Source organism: Halichoerus grypus, chromosome 5, assembly GCF_964656455.1.
Source record: "Halichoerus grypus chromosome 5, mHalGry1.hap1.1, whole genome shotgun sequence".
In the NCBI taxonomy this organism is placed as follows: domain Eukaryota; kingdom Metazoa; phylum Chordata; class Mammalia; order Carnivora; family Phocidae; genus Halichoerus; species Halichoerus grypus.
In genome coordinates, this window is record NC_135716.1 from 122,125,282 (window position 1) to 122,150,571 (window position 25,290).

A 25,290-nucleotide genomic window follows, 5' to 3' on the forward strand; every position below is an offset into this window, starting at 1 on the left:
AGATGCTCCCAATACTCTGTGGTATTCTACTTTCGTGATTGCTGTTAGTCTTGGAAAAACAAAGAAGAGTCATTTTCATATTTTTTGTTTGTCTTTTAAGGTAATCGAAGGCACAAAGAGAAAGAGAGAGAGAAAGGGATAGATGTGAAAGGCTCAGGGTAAACAATCACTTTGAAGGCTTTAGCTTTTTAGTAAATATGTTTCTCTACCAACACAGTGCTGTATGACTAAAGGAATTCAGGAACACTTAGATAAGAGGAACAACAAAACAACATCGTTTGCTGTTTGCTGCTTTTCCAGAAGAAAATCAAAGTATTGCTGAGGGTCTTCTACTTCCTGCTGATTTTGTTTTTCTAAAAATGTGTATTGATTTCTTCCACCTCAGAGATTCATAAATGTTATTAAAAATGAATGGCAGATCTGATTTAAATTAAATGTCAGGTGGTTGATAGGTTTCATAATACTTTTTTAAAATTTTAATGACATTCTTACTTGATTTTGTATTAGAAGCATGCAAAACATAGAATACCAAAATCCACAATAGTATATGCTAAATGAATGCATGAATAATGAAGCCATTGCTTTTTAAAAATAAAAAGGAACAGTATATCTGTATTTGTTATGGCTTATTCCAAAGCCACATAGGCTAAATAACACTAAGTTTCTACTCATTAGATAAGACAGAAACCCCACCTTTGACTTATTTGCTCCTATTCTTGTCTTTTAAGCATGATAATTACTTGAGTCATATCAAATTCCTTGCTCATTTGGAAAGCATTGCCAAAGATCAGGATGTAAAAAGTAGGACGAAGGGTTGCATTTTAGTATAGTCTATTATAATGTCTTTGGGGTGAATGTCAACCTTTCAAAATGCCACGTTGTATTAGATTCTGAAAAATTCTCTTTATTTCCCCAAAGTGGCTTGTCATATGTTTTAAAAGTCTGAGGAGTAAAATATGCTTTCTATGTATATAAAGGTAATTTCTTTTTCACTCTTTTCTTTTGCGCAAGTGAGTGCTCACTGGCCATAACCACTTAGACATTATACATTTCCAAATGTTTTATCCTCAAACGCTTGATTACTCTAAATACAACCCCTGCACTGAATCACCCCCACCTAAAAGGCATTCAATTGACCAGAAGGAGGAAGCAGGCTATTCTGAAACCACTACTCCAGGAACTTGACTAGTTTATCACAGGTAGACAATTTGTGTTATTTTCTCTCTTTGTGGAGTTCACCCCACGCTGCTCCTTACAATCCAAAGTAGCACTTTCATTTTTCTGATAGTGCTCCCAGTGGATGCTGAAACACTCTGCCACCTCCACTTTACTGATGTGTGGATTTTGCCCCCCTGTGAATTACCTCTGTTGAATTTTCTTTTGCTTTTTCTCAGGCTCCTGCTGACAAAGCCTGCAGACAGCAATGTACATCCTTAACAGACAGAGTACCCTGCTCCCAGCAGGGCAACCCAGGCATTCACAGCTCACACACGTTGTTGATCAAGTGCTCCACAGAAAAAGATGTCTGTCTGCCGCAGGCAGCGGGTGAAAAATCTTTGAAGATTCTCAGAGGACCCACCTACTCACCCCTACCTATTTCTTTCGAAGTAGGAAAGTGAGCATCAAGTCCATTATATTGTATGTAAAGCCTTTTTTCCTATTCCTTGCTTCCTTGGCCTGAAATAATTTCTGCTCTGGGGTCAGGCGTTAAGAAACAGAAAGGCTTAATAGAGTACAAGTTTGAGTTCATACTTTATTGCATCCCATTCTATCATTTATTCATTTAACACATATTTTTGAATCCCGGCCATCTGTCAGACACAGTTCTACACCTAATCTGTCTTTAACATTTGTCCTGCTACCTCTATTTTTAAACATGTTGATTTTTCTCCCCTGTCACCATAAAAATCTCCAGAAAAACAAATGTAATTGATTACGTGTGCTATTTGTTGTGACATGGCCCCTCTTATCAGGTACCATGGAGCTCTCTGACTTTTCCAGCAGGAGTTTTCAAGTCAAGAGGTCTACATAAGATTGTGATGCTGAGTAGACTCATTTCAAATATCCATCACCCACTGTGTCATATTTTAGTGTCACCTTAACTCCCAGCGTGTGGAAATGGTGCAGAAATTATCCATTAGACCTTATAGAGGTAGAAATAGCTCATTGTGTTTGTTCAAAGATTGTTTATATAGATTTATTTGAAGATAATTGCATTTTAATGCAAAGAATAATACACTTCTGTTGGCAAAATTATAATTACAATTTATTATCTTCTTGCTTTTTCAAGTTTAGTTCAAATGCTAAGAACGTTTTCTATTACAAAAATTTTTATGAGATCTGTGTTTGTCATAATGACTCTGTTTATATATAACACCACAAGTGTCAATTTGTTGGGGAAAAGAAAAACAGATAAAATAAATCCTTGCTATGACATTTCCTTTAAAAGTTATTTAAACTTCTTTTATTTCACTTGGGAATTTGAAAAATCTACTAAAACAGTACAGCAGAAGAACCAGATGGTAATACAATAAGTCAATGCAAAATAGTCTTTTAATGTTGCAGAAAGAACTCAGACATTGTCTTCAAACTCACACAGAATGGCTGGAATACAAATCCCAGTCCTAGAAATTATTAAATCTATTGCTTTATTCTTTCAGGGTATGTTTCCTTGTTTTTCATGTACATTTAATATATCTCCTGCCAGGTTGTGTGAGGTTTGAATGAGATATCATAAATGGAATGAACAAATCACAGGTCCACTCATACTGTAGGAACTAGGAAACATTCCTTCTCATGACCTCATTTAGGTAATAACCATGTCATCTTTACTCTTGTGTGTGTGTGTGTGTGTGTTTTTACTTGTTTAATTTCTCTTTCCCAGTAGACTGTGGTTTTTGTGATAATAGTGTTGATGTCTAACATTTTATTAGTACTGTTTCCCATTACTTGGCAGAGTCTCAGACATGATTGCTTGCCTGCTGGTTACAAAATGGCAGATAATGATTGGAGTTAATGCAGGTGAAACATTTTGACATCACTGATGGGATCCATAAAGAGGCAAACTTTCTGTTTTGCTCCATGTTTGAAGGATACGTTCTATCACACAAAGGCTATGACTCTTCCTAACAAATAAAAAAGAACTAACTTGCTTTGTTTGAGGTCTAATTTTATCGTCAGTGTCAATCACAAAGACTAAATCGACTGAGTTACAATTCACATTCATTAAAATGATATAAGTAAATTAAGCAATTAAACATGTGTTCAGTCATCCTTGAATGAATGATCTCAATATTTAAAAGTAGCAAAAGTTGGAGAGTGATGAAAGGTATAAATGATTCAGTTCAATTCAGTTTCATAAATAGCTAATTCAAAAAATGCTGGGGAAGATAGGTATTAAGCAACTTGAGTTTGAGTATCGATTTTGGCTACATAGTCTTTTTTTTCTTTAGGTTTCAAGTTTTATTTAAATGCCAGTCAGTTAAAATACACTGTAATATTAGTTTCAGGTGTAGAAGTTAGTGATTCATCACTTACATAATAATGCTCAGTGCTCATCACAACAAGTGCCCTCCTTAATACCTATTACCCATTTAGTCCACCCCCATCACGTCCCCTCCAGCAACCCTCAGTTTCTTCTCTATAGTTAAGAGTCTGTTTTATGGTTTGCCTCTCTCTCTCTCTTTTTTTTTCTCTCTGTTCATTTGTTTTGTTTCTTAAATTCCACATATGAGTGAAAGCATATGGTATTTGTCTTTCTCTGAAGGACTTTTTTTGCTTAAAATGATACTCTAGCTTCAACCACGTTGTTGCAAACAAGATTTCATTCTTTTGATGGCTGAATAATATTCCATTGTATATACATACCACATATTCTTTACCCATCATCAGTTGATAGACATTTGGGCTCTTTCCATAATTTGGCTATTGTTGATAATGCCGATATAAACATCTGAATGCACGTGCACCTTTAAATCAGTATTTTTGTATCCTTTAGGTAAGTAGTAGTACAGTTGCTGGGTCATAGAGTAGTTCTATTTTTAACATCTTGAGGAACCTCCATACTGTTTTCCAGAGCGGTTGCACCAGTTTACATTCCCACCAACAGTGTAAGAGAGTTCCCCTTTCTCCGCATCCTTGCCAACATCTGTTGTTTCCTGTGTTGTTAATTTTAGCCATTCTGACTGGTGTGAGGTGATATCTCATTGTGGTTTTGATTTGTATTTCCCTGATGATGAGTGATGTTGAGCATCTTTTCATGTGTCTGTTAGCCATCTGTGTATCTTCTTTGAAAAAGACGTCTATTCATGTCTTCTACGTAGACTGTTTTTTAACTGGATTATTTGTTTTTTGGGTGTTGAGTTTGGTGAGTTCTTTATAGATCTTGGATATTAACCCGTTATCCGATATGTCATCTGCAAATATCTTCTCCCATTCCAAAGGTCACCTTTAGTTTTGTTGATTGTTTCCTTTGCTGTGCAGAAGCTTTATATCTTGATGAAGTCCCAGTGGTTCTTTTTGCTTTGGTTTCCCTTGCCTCAGGAGACGTATCTAGTAAGAAGTTGCTACAGCCAATGTCGAAGAGGTTACTGACTATTTTCTCCTCTAGGATTTTGCTGGGTTTCAGTCTGTTCAAGTTTTCTATTTCTTCCTGTTTCAGTTTTGGTAGCTTATATGTTTGTATGAATTTATCCATTTCTTCCCACTGTCCAAGTTGTTGGCATATAGTTTTTCATAATATTCTCTTATAATTGTATTTCTGTGGTGTTGGTTGCAATTTCTCTTTTCTCAGTGATTTTATTCATTTGGGTCCTTTCTGTTTTCTTTTTGAAAGTCTGGTAGAAGTTTATCAATTTTATTAATTTTTTCAAAGAATCAGCTCCTGGTTTCATTGATATGTACTTTTGCTTTTTTAGTTTCTATATCATTATTTCTGCTGTAATCTTTATTATTTCCTTCCTTCTGCTGGTTTTAAGCCTCTCTTATTGTTCTTTTTTCTAGTTCTTTTAGGTGTAATGTTAGGTTATTTGAGGTTTTTCTTTCTTCTTGATGTAGGCCTCTATTGCTATATACTTTTCTCTTCAGACCACTTTTGCTGCGTCCCAAAGGTTTTGGACCTTTGTATTTTCATTTTCATTTGTTTCTATGTATTTTTTAAATTTATTCTTTGATTTCCTGGTTGACCCATTAATATTATAGTAGCCTGTGGTTTAACCTCCATGTATTTGGGTCTTTTCCAATTTTTTTCTTGTGGTTGACTTCTAGTTTCATAGTGTTGTGGTCAGAAAAGGTACATGGTATGATTTCAATCTTTTTGTTATTTGTTGAGGCCTATTTTGTGATCTAATATGTGATCTGTTCTGGTGAATGTTCCATGTACTCTTGAAACGAATGTGTATTCTCTTGTTTTAGGATGGAATGTTCTGAATATATCTGTTAAGTCCATCTGGTCCAGTGCATCATTTAAAGACATTATTTCCTTGTTTGTTTTCTGCCTAGATGACCTGTCCATTGATGTCAGTGGGGTGTTAAAGTCCCCTACTATTGTGTTATTATCAATTGGTTCTTTTATGTTTGTTATTAATTGTTGATATATTTTGGTGCTCCCATGTTGGGTGTTTAAATATTTATAATTGTTATATCTTCTTGTTGGATTGTCCCCTTTATGATTCTATAATGCCCTTTGTATCTTTTTATAGTCTTAAAGTCTGGTTTGCCCTATCTAAGTAGTGCTACTCCAGTTTTCTTTTGACATCCATTTGTGTGATAAATGTTTCTCCACCCCCTCACTTTCAATCTTCAGATGTCTTTAGGTCTAAAATGAGTCTCTTGTAGGTAGCATATAGATAGGTCTTGTTTTTTTTATCCATTCTGACACTCTGTGTCTTTCCATTGGAGCATGTAGTCTATTTACATTCAAAGAAATTATTGATAGATGTGTATTTATTGCTACTTTATTATTTGTTTTGTCATTGTTTCTAGAGATTTTCTCTGATCCTTTCTTGTCTTTGTCACTTTTGGTTTCTTCTTTGCACTCAAAGAGTCCCCTTTAATATTTCTTGTGGGGCTGGTTTAGTGATCACAATCTCCTTTAGTTTTCATTTGTCTGGGAAACTCTTTATCTCTCCTTGTATCCTGTATTGCTGGATAGAATATTATTGGCTGCATATTTTTCCCATTCAGCACTTTGAATATATCATGCCACTCTCTTCTGGCTTGCCAAGTTTCTGTTGAGAAATATCCAACTAGCCTTATGGGTTTTCCCTTGTAAGTTAAGGAGGACTTCTTTTGTCTTGTTGTTTTTTTTATTTTTTATTTTTATTGTTTTTTATTTTTTTTAAAGATTTTATTTATTTATTTGACAGAGAGACAGAGAGAGAACACAAGTAGGCAGAGGGAGAGGGAGAAGCAGGCTCCCCGCAGAGCAGAGAGCCCGATGCGGGACTCAATCCCAGGACCCTGGCATCATGACCTGAGCCGAAGGCAGCCGCTTAACCGACTGAGCCACCCAGGCGCCCCTGTCTTGTTGTTTTTGAGATGTTTTCCTTATCTCTATATTTTGCAATTTAATTACAAATGTCTTGGTGTTGGCCTGATTTTGTTGATTTTGATGGGCGTTCTCTGTGCCTCTTGGATCTGGATGTCTGTTTCTTTCCCCAGATTAGAGAAGTTTTCTGCTATTCTGTCGTTAAATAACTTTTCTACCCTCTTTTCTCTCTCTTCTTCTTCTGGGACTCCTTTAATACAAATGTTAATGTCTCCTCACTTCCTACCCTCTTTGAGGTGGCCTCTCCTCTCCCTTAGGTTGTGGAATTTGTTCTGTTGGTCTTTAGCTAGATTTCTGGACAAATATATTTTAAAATAAACCTTCATTTGTATTTTGAATGTCCTGTTCTGTCATTCCATTTAGTATGCAGAGATGTAGTCATGATTTTAAATTACATTGTTCATGCCCAACAATGATTGAAAGATCATGGCATGACATCTATAATAGCTCAAAAATGCCTCAGGCTAAAGTGAATACCACAAAAAATAATATTGACTTTTAAAGTACGTTTGTAAATTCAATACAGTTCCACTTTAATAAACTGTGCTCATTGGAAAATGAGAAAACATCCCTTTAAATTTACTCTGAGGAGAGAAATTGGCTGACAAGTCATTTGCATTCAAGGGAATCTTTAAATGCCTAAACAGAAACATTGAAGAACATTTCAGAAATGTAGCAATATTCAGCCAGAGGATTGGATCTACAAATGGGATTTTTCTTCAAGGATCAATTAATAGATTGAACAATTAAAAAGTTTAACACTAAAATAATATAGAATTACCTAACACTAGGACAAATTCTCAGATGTGAGTTTGCTCTAGAATTACCTTAAGATGATATCATTATTGTCTATTGCAGTGACATTGGAGGTGGAAGTCACATGGTCTGAATCTCCATAATATACAAATGGAAAGTAGAACTGTTCCTACAGTAACACTTGTTGAGTTGTATATAGTCTGTATCCCATATATTGAGAAGAATAATGCCAAGTTAGAAGAATTGAGAGAAATTCTGAATGTATATAACATAAATAATAACTGAGGGAATCAGAGATCATTTGACTCTGACTGAAAAAAACAAAGGAACAAACTTTTATTAGAGATGCAATTTAACTCAAACATTTAAAGGACGATCATGAGGAAGGAGTAAATGTTCTGGGTACTTCCACAGGATGATGGATAAACATTCTAAAGTAGGCAGATTTGGGGTCAGCATAAGGCCTAACTTTTAATTAAATGTATGTAGTCATGAATGTGGGATTTTATAAGAAACTTATGCTTCACTCATCTTAACTTTGCCAGTCCATTCAAAGGACCTGAATTAATTATGTAATTCTAATTTTATATTCTTTTTCTTAAAATTGGATTTTCAAATATTAACATTTCAGGTTCAAAAAAATCTTCAATCTTTCTCTGTTCAGATGGCAATAAGGCCTTCATATTTTGTATCATCCTTTCCACTTGTAAGAATCTAAGATTTTAATATTTTGCTACTTTTTTCATTGATTTGTTTTATTGTCAATAATATATTGATCAGATACCCTGTATTATACATGGATTTGTGAGAATTAGCATTGTAAGTATAATTTGCCTCCCATTCATTGTAGAAATGACAGAAAATATTGGGGTAAGGGCCAAAAAGTAAAATTTGACATTTTTCTCTTTCTCAGGTGGTGTGTTTCTGAGTATACATGACTAATTTAGAGTATCACAATTAGTTTAAATATCTGGTTTAATCAAGAATTTTAGACAACTATATGGTATATATACAATGGAATATTATGCAGCCGTCGAAAGGAATGAAATCTTGCCATTTGCAACGATGTGGATGGAACTGGAGGGTATTATGCTGAGCGAAATAAGTCAATCAGAGAAAGACATGTATCATATGACCTCACTGATATGAGGAATTCTTAATCTCAGGAAACAAAGTGAGGGTTGCTGGAGTGGTGGGGGGTGGGAGGGATGGGGTAGCTGGGTGATAGACACTGGGGAGGGTATGTGCTATGGTGAGCGCTGTGAATTGTGTAAGACTGTTGAATCACAGACCTGTACCTCTGAAACAAATAATACATTATATGTTAAAAAAAAGAAAAAGAAAAGAAAAGAAAAAAAAGAAGAAGATAGCAGGAGGGGAAGAATGAAGGGGGGAAATTGGAGGGGGAGATGAACCATGTGAGACTATGGACTCTGAGAAACAAACTGAGGGTTCTAGAGGGGAGAGGGTGGGGGGATGGGTTAGCCCGGTGATGGGTATTAAAGAGGGCACGTACTGAATGGAGCACTGGGTGTTATATGCAAACAATGAATCATGGAACCCTGCATCAAAAAGTAATGATGTAATGTATGGTGATTAACGTAACATAATAATAAAAAAAAAAAAACAGGGAAGAATAAAACATTGGGTGCTCTGATGCTTGGGTATAATCATACATGCATATGCATAGGTTGCGTCTAAGACATGAAAGGACAAAATGATGTTCTGTCTTTTTTCATTAATTTTAGTGCATTTGACAGCTTTCTTTTTGTGAATATATTTTGCTATACTTTTAGAAGGAAAATATTGGCAAATACTGCAAACACAAATGCTATTCTCTTCTAAATATCATGTCTTCCTGATGTTAACAAAAAAGTACACAAATACCCTTGGAGATTAAGGGGCAAAGGGAGCCTCTCAAATATGTCCAGGAAGTTCTAATGAGTAATTCATTAGGTTCAGAGATGATTTAGAGGTGGATAAAATGGCAAGTTGAGTTCATCTTGATATTGCATAAGGAATCAAGACAGAAAAGTAATAAAGTAGAATTGTTAAGAAAGAAAAAATGGTATTGAGGAAGAAAGCAGTAAAATCAAGGATGTATTATGAACACTATTTGTATAGTGCTTTATAGTAAAGAAAAAAATTTCATAAACATCAGGTAATAACAAATGTATTATAAGTGAACTCTGACTACAGGAGATGTGCTTTGTGAATCCACATTTTAAACCCTTTCTTATTGTAAATCTCAAAATAATAGACCAACACTCTATGTATATGGACAATGTGGACATGTGAAGTCTCTAACCAATAACGAATAGAATGCTATGCTAAATTGATCGGTTTTAGGCCAATGCAATAAAAAAAATCAACACCAGTAAGAAAACATGATGTGTGATCCACAAGACTGAAACTTTAGATTTCATCTCTTCATGATGAGAAGGAATGACTATAGTTCTGCCAAGCATTGTTTTGAACAACTGGTAAAATATCCATGAAAAACATTTCTAGTGAGATAAAAGTATGGTATAATTGATTCAGGAGTATAACTGAATAGCATAACAGTTAAGTAGAGAATTAACGATGCCTGTCTCCCCAAAAAAAGAGTTTTAAAATCTTTGAAAAGAAAAAAGTAAAGATAAATCCATTAATGAGGAGGAATGCTATTCATAACAGGTATTTATATCTATGAAAAAGAGAGTAGGGATCATTGAAGGGAAAATTTTTCCCATTTAAACTGTCTAGATCTAACATTAAAAGACTTTTTTTGCGGGAATTCTTGCAAATTAGAACAACAATAAAAGTTTTCAAGACAGCTGACCCTGATTTTGAATACATTTCAGAAGTATTTAGAAAATTAAATACACAAAAGATTTATCATGAAAAGAAGCATCCTGTTTCCTCCAAAGGAGAAAATGTCTCTTAAAAAAGAGCACTTACGATGTAGCTTTCCCATAAAGCGCTTAACTTCACAGATTCCAAAATGTTTTTAGAAAGCTATATTGCATTTGATTTTGCAAATTTATGTTGGTGACCAGTGTGGTGAGAAGACTAAAATTAAGGCTCGGTGTCATGTGTTGCCTTGATATGTAGTAGAATTGGGAAGGCCCTGATGGTCTGACTGCAAGTTCCCTCCACACTGCTCCCACAGGAAAGGTCCTGTAGCCAAACAGCTCTCTTAAAAGGGGACCGGGCACCATTCCTGCTTATCTTTGAGTAGCAAGTTTCAGTTCCCCACTAGACCACTGAGTTACTCAGACAGGCCAATCACATGTTCCCACAGGAACCAACCAATGTGGCCCCTGACCTTCCGGATCCTCTAAAGCCTGCCTCCAACAGCCCCTGGGTGTTCACTCTGTTTCCAAATACAGCTTCTGTGTGCCCTTCACAGCTTTCAGTGTCCTCCTCCTGTGAGGATATGTGACCAATAAACTGCTATCAGCATCTGCCCAGTGTCAGGTGTCATGTGTTTGGCCATCTCCAGAGCCCTAAGGTAGAAATCTCTCCTCACCAGTGGTGTGAAAAGAAGGCTATAAAAACAAAACAAAACAAAACAAAAAACATGTGTTATTTTTATGATATGAAATGTATTTCTGGTATAGAATCTCAATAACATTATGTATATATAGGAAATAATATTGCAGCTTGTTATAATTTTGTGATCTCTTTCTAGAAACTAATTAGATTCTAAGTCGTAGGGTATACTTTATAAGGGGATGTACTGAGGCAGAGTTAAGACATGAGACCGAGTCACTTGCAGAATAAATTATCCAGAAGGGTATAGATCACAGGTCTTCTCACTTCAAAGTCTGTTTTCTTTCTATAATACTGAATTGTCAGAGTAATATAGAGATCTCACTATAAAAATCCATTTTCAGTAATAACACCAAACATGTATTTCACGTTTCTCCTATTTTTCACTAAATTTCTTCCTTTGAACCTTCTCAACATTATTCATGGCAGTCAACTGGAGTCTTGTTTTAGTCAAGAATGCCTGCCTGCTACATAGAATTTTCTCTCAGACAAAAATCAAATAGAACCTTGAGATGACTATTCCCTTCTTTCCACCGTCTCTCTGGTATGGTTCTCCAGTGATATCATTAATTTTTCTAGTATTCAACCAAGATATAAATAGAACAGTAACTGTCAAAATGCATACAATTCTTAACTCTAACTCTGTTCCCATGCTCATTAAAATTTGAGATCTTTCAGTGTTCCAGATTCCAGTTAGTTGAAGGGTAGAAAAATAGAAATGTAGCCATATTAATGATTAACAAAAATTACTGTGGCAAACTGAGCATACCTCATCTCTAAATAAAAAGTTTGAGATATCTTTAATTTCCATTTAAATGGAGCATTTGGTTTTTTTGCTTCTCTTGGTATTAATATTATATATTGCCGTGAAAATTAGGGTAAAAAAAGAGTAAATAAATAAATAAATAAAAACAGCCAACAATTAAGCAAAATGCAACTATTTTTTATCTGTCTTTAAAAAACAAAATCTGTTTTTATGATTGGACAACATTATGGATTATTTTCAAAGTATGGCTTTCTGAAATATTTATTTTCTTACGGAGGCCAATGGCTGATTTGAATATGATACGTTTTTATTTCTCTTTTGCTTTTACTTTGTTGACTATGATACATTAGAAACCATCTTAATGGGTACTTGTTCTGTTTTATAATAATTTATTTAAAAGATTTGTTATTAACTAGTCTAAAGTTAACATGTTCATTGATGTATGTATTCACTGTTTAATTATTTATACCTAGTAATTCTAGATATCAGGACGAAATTATAGTTACCTAGAAGTACAATTTATATACTTCTAGTTCCTGTTATGGAGTTCACTGTGTAGTCTGGTTGCTTTTTTTTAAGCTATATTAGTGTCTTTTTAAGGTTGCAATGCAAAACTTACCTGTTTTAAATATTGCTAGACAAAAAGTTATTAAAGCTGTTCTAAGGTAGCAGATCTTTGGTCCTTAATTATCCGTTTGTCCAAGTGTTGGATTGGACCCACCAGTTCTCTGAGGCAAGTTTCTACTTGCTCATATATATGCTCTATATCAGCTTGTACAGATGTTCGGTGGTTTTCCATTCAGGCACCGGTTCTAGCTAGTGTTCTTTCCAGCCATAAGATAACATGTCACCTATTTGTCAAAGCATACACATCAGCCCTTATTTGATAACAGAGATTTTGTAGACTATAGGTATTTAACAGAAAATATAACCTTGGCTTCTCTGCTTTTTAAGTTTTTCTTTCTTTTCTTTTTCTTTCCTTTCTTTTAGTTTTGTTGTGAGAAATAGCATTCATGAAATTTTTGAGTCATATGCAGTTTATCTACTTTTTATGTCATAAGATTTATTTTAAAATCATGTCAATTCATCAGAGATTTTGCATATTTAAGATAAATTACTTTGAATTTTTAAGGGATATTCTTTCCTGAAGTTCACCATGTAATCATATGGCTATGGTATGTTGGTGAAAATGTAATTATTTACTTAACACAGTGGTGTACCCCTCATGAGCCTCAAAATATAAAAATTGTGATGTTTGATTTTCTTGTAAATGTGATTTTTTAAAGTATTGCAAATATTTGTTTATGTCCTGTCCTCTTAATTATGCACCCACAGAATTTGGTTTCATGTCTACTCTCCTGACTGTTGATTAGGTCCTGCAGTTGCATTTCAATATGGGCATTTACCACACTTATTGGCTCTGACCTGTCCCTGTTTGATCATGTTTTTGCCTGAACCTTAACTTATTGGCTTAATGCTCACCAGGAGAGTTAAGGGCAAATTTTAAGGAGGGCTAAATCTTGTGAACGTTTTGGCAGTTGCACTGGTACCCGTACCTGGGGCTATGTTGCCCTCACCTCCTCACCCTGCCTGGGCACCCACTGCTATGGGGTTGGAGTCCCTGAAAATAGCAGGAGATTAGGAAGCAGGAGGAGTATTAGGGAGTATACCCAGGCTCAATCCTTGTGAAGGAGAAGGTAAGACAATGGGGTTGGAGAAGAGTTCTGATTCAGTTTTAACAGAGGCCCCAGCCAACCTGACTGAGGAATCAGAAGCTCTCATAACTCTTTTTTTTTTATTATTATGTTATGTTAATCACCATACACTACATCATTAGTTTTTGATGTAGTGTTCCATGATTCACTGTTTGCGTATAACACCTAGTGCTCCATTCAGTACGTGCCCTCTTTAATACCCATCACCAGGCTAACCCATCCCCTCACCCCCGTCCCCTCTAGAACCCTCAGTTTGTTTCTCAGAGTCCATAGTCTCTCATGGTTCGTCTCCCCCTCCGATTCCCCCCCCTTCATTTTTCCCTTCCTACTATCTTTTTTTTTTTTTTTTTTAACATATAATGTATTATGTGTTTCAGAGGTACAGGTCTGTGATTCAACAGTCTTACACAATTCACAGCACTCACCATAGCACATACCCTCCCCAATGTCTATCACCCAGCCACCCCATCCCTCCCGCCCCCTACCACTCCAGCAACATAACTCTTTACAGATGTCTTGAGTTGGAACAAAGGATCCAGCCTAGGTCTGCCATTGGTTTCTAGATTTGAACTTGGATAAGGCAGTTCTCTTCAGTTGAGGCATTCCCTCAGTTTCCCTGAAGGAAGCTGACAGCTGAGTGCTTTCCCTTGGCAGTGTTTTCTGCAGCTGAGGGAATAAAAGTCCATTACTCGGAGTGATCTGGGCAATGCCTCATAGCATCCTCCATGTGGATTATTAAACATTTGTCCATATAATAGGTTTTACTGAAATCTAGAAGAAATCTATATACTTCATCATGCTTATAGGTTTTTTTAATGTCTATTAGCCATGCAGGTTTTCTTCTCTGTGAATTGTGGTTTGGAAATTTCGCACATTTTAAACTGGATTCTTCTGTTTTTGTTAAATTATAGGAGCACATACTATCTATACCTATACACAGTCTTTGTAGTTTTTATGCATTACATCTAAATTCTGAGTCTGTGTCATGTCTTTCACTTTGACTATGAATTATGTTGGTGCATAGTAGGTCTTCACTTTAATGTAGTTGATTTTGTAAAACTTCCTGTTTGGTTTGTGCTTTTCATATTTTACTCAAGAATTTTTTATCTTCTTTGAAGGCATACAGATGTTCTACTATTTTACTTCTAAACATTGTGAAGCTTTGCATGTCCACTCTAGTTCTTTCCTACTCCTGAAATGAGTATACAAAAATGTTATTTTATTCTCTATGGCTAACAACTGTCATAGCAGCAGTCCTTGACTAGTCCATACATAGCTTCCCACACACACTTACAATACCATCTCTGTAAAATATAAGAAGTCATATACTATCAGTCTGGTTCTTGGTCTCTACTTCTTCCATTAGATTTTTTGCTCATCCCTGAGGCAAATTTTGCTCTGACTTATTTAGAATAGTCTCAAAATAAATCTTGAAAACTGAGAGGGGAAGTTTTCTTTCTCCCAAAATGTAGTTATTTTGGTCTTTTGCATTTTCCTCAGTCTTTTAGAATCATCTATAATAATATAATTTGTAATTTCATTGAATTTATAGATGAATTTGGGAGATAATTAACAACTTAAAGTCACTGAGCATTCTTCTCTACAAACTTGGCTTCTCTTGCCATATGATTTAGTCTTCCTTAGTAATTTTTCATTCAAGTTTTAAAATTTTCTCCATAAAGGCATTACTCAATTTATTTTAAAAAGTTAACCTCAGCTATTTAATATTTTTATTGCTTTTATAATTGTTAATGTTTAGAAATTTACATGAAAATATGATTGATTAATATTAATATTAATATTAGTGTTAATAACATAGTTATTATACTATTATTTGCTAATATACAAGAATAAAATAAACTCATGTATATTGTTCTTTTATTGAACAATCTTGATGAATCCTTATTAATTCTTAAAATTTAGCTGCTAAGTAATTTAGGTTTCATCTAGAAAATCATATTAACTTTGAAAAGTCTCATATCCATATATTGTTTTTACTCTATTGGCTGAAGCCAACATAACATTATATAGTGATTTTATCTTTACATTAATTTATATTTATAAAAATCACTGTGTAATACTATCCTGATATATCTATTGATAAGTCTATAAATATATATCTGCATAGATATATACCCATACACTCATACACATATATACATATACATACATACAAATATATACTAGACACATACACTAGATAGATAATCCCTATAGTGCTAGTAGGTCTTCTTTGTTTTTCCTAAAATTAAAGAGAAGCTTCTGACATTTCAATGTTAAGGATGATGTACATGCACATTTTGGTAGATGCCATTTAAGGAGATTGCCTTTTATTACTAAAATAGTAGGATGTCTTATTATGAATATTATTAAGTTTTACTGGATGATTTTTCTGTACCTATTGAAATCACAATATGTGTTTACTGCTTTAATCTGATGTTATGGTGAATTACATTTATTGATTTCCTAGTGGTAAACTATCCTAACATTTCTGGGATAAACATAGTTGTTCATTATTAGCTTTTTCAAAATATAGTAATGTATTAAATTTTGCTCATACTCTGTAAAATTTTAGAATCTCTTATTATTGAAATTAAAAGGTATTCTAACTGCCCCGCCCTGTTTTTTTGCAAAGATTTTAAATGTTTAGTGTTCATTAGGTATCTCTTATAAAATTGTCTGGGTCTGATGGATTTTGCAGAGTGTAGGGTATAGTTGTATTACTACTGATTCTACTGATTCAATTTTGTTAATGGTTACAGGCCTATTCAAATTTTTCATTTTTTTTTCTTGAGACAATTTTTATGTATGCATGTGTGTGTGGTGAGGGACAGAGGTGGATTGTTGCTTCTGATTTTACAATTTATTTACCTGAAGTTATCCATAGGATTCTTTCATCATTTAAAAATCTCCAACTTTAGGGGCACCTGGGTGGCTCAGTCGGTTAAGCGGCTGCCTTCGGCTCAGGTCATGATCCCAGGGTCCTGGGATCGAGCCCCGCGTCGGGCTCCCTGCTCAGTGGAGAGTCTGCTTCTCCCTCTCCCTCTGCCTGCCTCTCTGCCTACTTGTGCTCTCTCTCTATCTCTCTGTCAAATAAATAAATAAAATCTTTAAAAAAAAAAAATAAAAAATAAAAAAAAATAAAAATAAAAATAAAAATCTCCAACTTTAAGTGGCCAGTTAGATGAGTTGGCTAGAGCATGGTGCTAATAAAAATCTCCAACTTTGGGGCACCTGGGTGGCTCAATCGGTTGGGTGGCCGACTTTTTATTTTGGCTCATCATGATCTCAGGGTACTGGGATCAAGCCCCACGTCAGGTTCCTTGCTCAGCAAGGAGTCTGCTTGAGGACTCTCTCTCCCTCTCTCTCTGTCCCTCCTTCCGCTCAAGCTCTCTTTCTCTATCTCAAATAAATAAATCTTAAAAAATATTAAAAAAAAAATCCTCAACTGTATCTGCATTGTGAGCTCATTTTAGCTCCTAAAATTATTTATTTTATCTTTATTTTTTCTTGATCAGTCCTAAAATACTTTTTTTTTCTATTTTATTAGCCATTACAAATCACTAAATATAGGCTTTATTGATCCTCTCTATTTTGTGTTAATTATCATTTTCTGTTATCTTTACATTTTATTCCTTCAGATAGTATTTAGGTATAGTCTATTTTTCCTAACATCTTTAGTTGGATGCTAAGCTTATTAATGGTCAAACATGCTCTTTTACTATAAACATTTAATACTGATAATTTCTCTCTAGTGTATATTCTCTTGGTAAAATTATTTCTGGTGAGTTTCAATCTTTATCAATATATAGGGACTATTCTTACCCTGAAAAATCCCATTTTGTCTTAAAGAAAGTTACACCAGCCTTCACTTACTTGGTTTCACCTGCTCTTTTTCCTTTTCCCATTCTTTTACTTGCTAGCTTTCTGCATTCTCATATGTTAGATTGCTTACTAACAGCATATAACTGGATTTTGTTTTGTTTTTTAATCCACTGTGAAGGGGCACCTAGGTGGCTCAGTCAGTTAAGTGTCTGACTCTTGATTTCAGCTCAGGTCATGATCTCAGGGTCCTGGGATATAGCCCCACATCAGGCTCCTTCTCAGCAGGGAGTTTTCTTCTCCCTCTCCCTCTGTACTCTTTCTCTCACTCTTTCTTAAGTAAATAAATAAAATCTATAAAAAAGAAATAAATCCATTGGGAAATGTGTCATTGAAATAAGGCTTTTTCATTTGTTTTTACATTTCATTTAAGCATCAAATTCAATATATTTGGATTTTGTATCTTATTTTGTGTTTTCCCTTTATCCTCTCTTTTCAATGTTTATTTTTCTTTAACTTTTCTTTTTAATTTTCTTGTTTTCAATTTATAGCTTTATTTTTAATTCTGTTTTCCTGCTACTTGATGATTTTTAATCTTTTAGTTATTACACATTGGGTTATATTTTATTTGATCTACTTCTATCTATCTCAAGATAATTTCTGTACTCCTTCCCCAAACATAGAGGACTTGAGAACAATACTTTTCAAACTGTCAGTGGTAAAGAATTTTTTTTTCAAAATTTCCAATTCTTTATGGACTGATGGATCTGTAAAATAAAATCAGCACGTTACTAGAAAAGTGAAATGATAAAATGCACACTAAATACAAGGCTACTTTTTTAATTACTGGATTTAACAGATATAAAATTATTCTGTCAAAATACTTTTAAAGTTTCTAAACCCTTACTCTCAATTTCAACGTATTTCTTGTCACAGATCAGTACAAGACAGTTTGTGGACTGGTACTGATCATGGAATGTAGTTTCAATGGGACTGACTGAATACTTTAGTTGCAATCTGTTCTTTCTCCTTATAGAATTGCCATCAGGTATTGAATATAATTTTAGTCTACCTTGTTTTTTTAATCCCCACATTACTATTATTTGAACCATTTCATGTAGTTAACATTTGTTTAGACTTATACATTTCTCCATTTCATTGCCTTATTTTTTTCATCTCAGACCTTCCTTTTGTGATACTATTCATCCTTCTGAAATAATCCTTTATTTCCTTTAGTGAGGGTAGGTTAGTGGCAAGTTCTTTGTCTCAAATGTCTTTATTTCTTCTAAAATCCCTAGTGATAGTTTAGTTTGGTATCTAATCCTAAATTGAGAGTTTTCTCCTCCTACCAAACCTTTCTCAGAATTTTGAGGATATTATTCTACAGACTGTTTATATTCATTGTGATATTGCACATTTTGTAAGTAATCTTTCTTTTCCCTTTGGCTACTTTTAAGTTTTTCTTCCTGCACTTGATATTTTTAAATATGTTTATAAAGTGTCTTGGTGTGGGTTTTCTTTTGTTTACTTTGCATGGAAGGACATGTGTTTGCTGAGCCTAAATATTCTTATTTTTCCTCAATTCTGTTAAATTCTTAGTCACCGTATTTGCCAATATTGCCCCCATCATATTTCATATTGTCCTCTGTGAATCAGATTAGAAAAACTGAGACATTTCTATTCTATCCTTCACATCTCTTAGCTTGTGTTTTCTTTTGAACTTCAATTTTTTGAATTTCTGTGATACATTTCTTCAAATTTGACAATTCTCTTCACAGTTCTTTTTTTTTTTTTTTATTCATGACTCTATTCTTTCGTTTCAATGATTATGTTTTTTTTTTATATTTTTTGCTGACACCGGGCACTTTATTAGTGAGGAGACTTGGTTTGGGGAGGGGGTGTTGGGATGCAGAAGAAGCACCCATCTCAGAGGATTTTCCCGGAAATCAAGCGTTCCTCCATGCAGATTTCGAGGAAGCACCTTTGTGGATGAAATCCCTGGAGGGCAGTGCTGTGACTGCCAAGCAGCAGAGATAGGCGGGTTGCCTGGGCACAGCTGGGCCCCAGGACAGCAGGGCTTCGATGTCAGGCTCCATATTCGATGGCTGGAAAGCAGCGGCTGTAGCTGCGCACAGGCACACCATCAGGTCTCAGAGTCCCAGACGACGTCGTTGCGGCCCACCAGAGACCGGGTGATGAACTTGGGGTCGGTCATGAGCGCGATGGCATCCTAAGACGAAGAGGGGGTGTGCCTGCACGCCATTCACCTCGCCCTTTTCGGAAGGCGTGAGGTTGGGCTGGAGCCAGCCGCGGGCTGGGACCTGCTCGAGGGAATTCAGGATCTCTTCGCTTTTGGCGTTTTCCTGATGCCTGAAATGGTGGCGGCAGAAGCCGAGCACGACCAGGCCCTGGGGCTTGAGGCGCCGCTGCAGCTGGTTCATCTGGGTGTAATCCCAGACCTTTGGGCCTCAGAGCGAAGCCACATTCTGGAAGAGCAGCACCTTGCCCCGCAGGCAACCCAGGCTCATGGGCTCCCTGCTGGCTGGTGGGCGCGCAGAGAAGGCGGACCTGGAGCGCCGAGCGGCGCGCAGGAAGGGCTATGCGAGAAGAGTGCATTATGTAATTTTTATTTATAGATTACCTATTTAATTAATCTTCAGATCTCTGTAATACTTCATATTATCTTTAATTTTGCAGATATTTGTTTCCATCTTTTATTTCTTTAAACGTTTTAAAAGTCCGTTTTTACTCTACATCTATTACTTCAACTATCGGAGAAATAGGGATTTAATTCTCCTGTCTTGATTTTGCTGAATAGCACTTGTGGTGCCATTTTTATAAAACTTTTATAATTTTGGACTGTGAGTTTGGTTTTGGTGGCTTTTTTCTGTGAGAATCATTTGGGGTCACATTTGGGCCATAATTTGAAAGATAATATTTTAAAATATAGGTGCCTTAGAAATGTCCATCACTCATGATTATTTTATGTTAATATACCTGTATGATTTTTTTTGCAAGGTACATAGTATAAATCTGATTATCGAAACCATGATGTGAGAGCAAGTTTGTATTTGTAAATTTGCAGACTTGTTTCCATCACAGCACAGGCCAAGCCAGATAAGTACGCTTGTCATGTTTATTTATTGGCTTATTTTCTTTTAGAGTTTCTCCCTGGTCTGGAAAGGGGAGTTACAGAGAAGTCTAATTTAACCAACCCCATCTACCACCCCCATCCCCCCCGCAACTCTGATTGCATGGGCCAAAGTTCATTACCTATATTCTCTGGTAAAATTTGATTTCTGATGTTGGTAGAGATAATAGCTTTTAGCTTACCATTCTGGCTTTTACTTTTCTCTTTGATTTGGGTCCTTTGGTGTTTTTCTTACTTGGGGTGGGGTTGGGCTTAACTGTAGATTAAAAATAATGTTTATTGTATTTTTTCCAGAATTTCTGGCTGTATTATAGCGAGACATTGTTCAGGATATTTATCTTGCCATAGTGTTATTTGAAATGTAAGCATATGGTCCAATTCATGTTCTTTTTTCTTTCTGTACTCTAGTCATACTTTACATCTTTCAGTCACTCAAAAATCTTTAGTTACTTTCCAGCTCATACTTGTTTTAGTTAGGGTAAGATTAAGCATACTCCAGCTGTAAAAATAAACTCCCAAATTTCAGTGCCTTAAAAAGAATAGATGCTTTTTGTTTACTCATCTAACAACCTAATATGGGCATTTCTTGGTGTCAGGTGACTTTCCTTCATGTGGTATTTCAGGTATCCGTGCTTTTTCCATCCCAGGGGTCAACCAGGGAATAGAAATGACACACACCACTTTCATCAAACTTCTTGGATGGGAGTTAGTCACATAACCACCTATGGAGGCAAAAGAAGCATAAGAAACACTCCCCAGTCAGGGCTATATCTAATGAAGATTGCACATTACAGTGGGAAAAACTCTCAGCGTTGATGTACAGATACTCATTTCTGTGACAGGTGCTTCTCTGTATGATATTCCCTGTGCCTGGACACTTTCCCTCACTTACCCTCTCTGATTGACACTCTTTTGTGCTTTGTTACCCAATCACAATCTAGGAAAGCTTTTCCAGATTAAGTGAGGGCCTGGCTTCGTAAAAACAACCTAATAAATCCTTCACTCCCTCTTAGCACTTATAAAATTGTAATTGTTTTAATGGCTGTGCAATTGTTTCCTCAGTCTCTAATTCCTCCACTAAAACAAGCTCTGTAAAGGAAGAGCTCATCTCTCTCACCCCTTCACCCCTGCCCCGCTCATGATATTACTAGTTCCTTAGGGTCTGGCAAATTGTGAACATGCAATAACTATGTGTTAATGCATAAAAAAATAAAGGAGGTTTGCATAAAATGATCAACAAATTTACAGTGGAAACCATGACATTTAGAATCATCAAACTCTTGAATGCTCAGCTTGTATAAGTAAGTTAATCAGTCCACAAGGGGAATTTATGAAGATTCGCTCAACAGAGCAGGTTCTGTGACAAAGCCAAATACATATTCTTTGTCATTAGGTGTCTCATATCTACTTGAGGGGTGGAGATGTGAGGCATTTCTAAGCTGGAACATTAAAACTCTCCTCTAAAAAATTTAAAATTAGTAAAATATAGGTTATGATTATGCCAAGATGTGTCAGCTGTGATGTTGCCACAAATGCTATATTTTAGCCTTCCTGTTAGAGACATACATGGTTTCTTATACCTCCTTACTCTGGGAACCACGTTTCTTGCCTTATAGAAAGAATAAAGCGTGTTCCATTTAGATGTCCCACCAAAGGAATATCATACAATTAAATATGCATTTGGTCCTATAGTCTTTATTATCTAAACTGTTCAAGTAGGGGGGTTTTATGTGCTCAATCATTCTCTCCAATTTCAAGTATTAAGATCAAAGGTTTTTTTTTTTCTCTCAGAAATATAATGAAATAAAATTATATACTTCTTAAAGCAAATAAAATGAGTGTTGAGGTATTATACATTGTTTCATTAAAGATAGTAATATGTCAAATATGTGTTGGCATATTTAAAAACCTGATATCTAATATTTTTATGAGCTTTTATTTTTACTTTTTCAAGTTTTTCAAGTTTTTCTTTTTTTTTTTTTTTTAATAGGTTTCCTGGCTTCTCTTAGGAGCTCCTTACTTTCATGTTGCAAGATTCCTCCAGACCAGGTAAAAAGAAGGCAATGAACTTATTTGAACTTTCTTGGTAAAACTTAGTTTTGTTGAAATATTTGCACGCCTTCTATCTGACTCTTTAATATACATACACCACTATTCGCCAGTGCTGTATTCTTCATCCTAAGTTAGTCATTGGTAAATGGCTGCTTATTGCTGCTTCAATTTTTTACCTATGTGGTTTTGCTTTGAACGTTTTTTTTTTAACCATTCAGATTGACTGTGAATTATATCAGGAGAGCAGCCTTTTAGTAATCAAGGTCAATAGGAATCTCTACTCCTAATAAGTCATATAAAGCCTTTGCTGTGTGCTATTCCACAGGGCAGAGTAGAAGCTGTTTTATTGACCAGCCTTTCCTAAGGGGGCCTTGTAGCATTTGCAATTTTTGCCCTTAGGGGCTGGTAAAAGAGACCTCTGCTACTCTTTTAATCAGTACCAGAATCAGCAATTAACCTATAACTGTAGCTGGTGTCCTAGAAATGAGGCAATGTAATCTTTTCTCATTACTTCTTATGGGAAAATTACTTTTGACATATGTGCTTTAAGGTTGCTCACACTTTTCAAGAAATATCCTTTTAGCCTATGTCAATCAGTACACATATTACCTCTTCGTAGATGGTCACGTTTTGGCTTATCTGACCTAAACTGTTCTGCGTTGTATTTTGCCTTTATGCATTTAAGGGTGCCCTGTGCATATTTCTATCAGAATACTTATCACAATGTTGTATAATCATCCTTTTACTACCTTGACTGTAAATCTTCTGAGATTAGAGAGCATTTATCTTGATAAATTCAGTTACTAGGAAAGTGATTGGTTCTTCATTAATAATGGCATTTCAGATCAGCCTTAGGAACCAAGATAGTTTCTGCACAATGAAGAGTGCCTAGCACATAGTAATCTCTCAATAAATATTTCTCAAATAAGATTCTTAATAACAACACCTAGTGGGGGCACCTGGGTGGCTCAGTCAGTTCAGCGTCTGACCCGTGATTTTGGCTTAGGTCATGATCTCATGGGTTGTGGGAGCCCTGCTTAGGGCTCCACACTCAGTGGGGTGTCTGCTTGCTTGTCCTTCTCCCTCTGCTCCTCCCGTCTGCTTGGCCACACACACTGTCTCTCAAATAAATAAATAAATCTTTAGAGAAATAATAACACCTAATGTATAACACTTCTTTTATGATAGGCATAGTTCTGACTTATATTAATTCATGTGACCCTCAAAACCACTTTAGTAGGTAGGGCTATTATTTTCTCCATTTTACAGATGAGTAACTGATGCAAGAAATGGTGAGTAAATTTCCAAATGGCACACAGCCAGGAAGTGATGGTGCCATGAGTCAAATCTGGTCAGTCTGGCTCCCAAGTCCATCCCCTTAACATTACTGTAGGAAAAGCTTCTGCAGAAAGAAAGGACTTGCTGATGAAACATTTTCACATATAAGAGGAAGAAATATTTATACTTACACAAAAGACTGACACTAAGTATAAATATATGTTCTTATAGGGTATATGAGAGGTAAAGGGAAAGTTATAATTTGCATTCCTGCACATTTTCCATGAACCAAAGCTGTATATAGTTTTTCCAGAGAAGTTTATGAATAAAATGAAACCTTTTTATGTTTTATATCTGGAATTAAAAGGCCCAGTGCATAATTAGAAGTGATGAAAAGACTTTCAGTTCTTAATGTTGGACTATTATAATTTTTTGGGTAGTATCTAAATTAATATTACCATGATAATAAAATACTACTAGAGTATAAAGATATGCATCATCAGAATTTTCTCATTAATGAATAGTGTGTTAAGCTCTCATACTAATGAAATGAGACTTAGGATAAAAACACATTGGGAAATTGTCCGTATATTCTTGATAATTAAATAAAAGATCTATGTAATAGTAGACTGTGATACATTTTGTAATTCACTTTAAAACCTTTTATTTTCATAAGGCCTTGAAATACAACGCCCAATTGCATTAGGAAACATTTACAAAATTTAGTTTAAAATATGTTACCTTAAAATTTCTAATACACCTCAATATACTTTAACAGAAAAATGGAACAAAGCTTATAGACATACCTAAAAATTGAGTTTGAGATAAAGTATGCTAATCTGGCATGTGCATGTTCCGAGTAAATAATGTATTCTGGTTAAAAAATGGTTTACTGCATAAATGCACTCTCTGCATAGAATTCTAGGAAAAAAAAAATCAGCCTTTGAATCTGGTTTTGGGAATTATTGCAAGAGTATTCATCTTGAAGTTAGAACTGTTCTCCCACTGAAACTTAAATTTTTGTGTGCAATAATCTGAGTTTCCTTTTTTTTTTTTTAAAGATTTTATTTATTTATTTGAGACAGAGAGAATGAGAGAGAGAGAGCACATGAGGGGGGGAGGGTCAGAGGGAGAAGCAGGCTCCCCGCCGAGCAGGGAGCCCGATGCGGGACCCGATCCAGGGACTCCAGGATCATGACCTGAGCCGAAGGCAGCCGCCCAACCAACTGAGCCACCCAGGCGCCCTAATCTGAGTTTCCTAAAGATAAAGCTACTTGAAGCTGATTCCTAATTTTAACAAGGTTTTTGCTTTGTTTTAGAATTTGGCTTAAATTGCCAACTTATATTAAATTACCTTATTTTATTTAAAATTATAGGTAAACATAAATAGATATACCAATAAATATAAAATTAAAATGATCTTTTTATTCAGATCTGGGGCATTATTCCTCAGCCTTTCCCCGACACTGGCTGGCTTCAAATAATTCTCTTTCTTTCTCTCTTTTCCCCCCAATCTCTGTATTATTTCGAGCTTGTATTTTAGATTTATGGACTTTTTCACTAAAGTTTTCAATTTTGGCTTGTTTTTTTGTGTGTATGTATTTGAATTTGTGATACAAAGAGTGAGCCTCACGGTACCATTAACACTACCATTTTTAGATTTCACTTT

General features: G+C 35.3%; 1 pseudogene; it reads right to left on the bottom strand.

The window, feature by feature from the left end:
• Positions 1–19,086: 19,086 nt before the first annotated feature.
• LOC118523548 (glutathione peroxidase 1 pseudogene) lies at positions 19,087–20,613 on the bottom strand (annotated as a pseudogene).
• Positions 20,614–25,290: the final 4,677 nt, after the last annotated feature.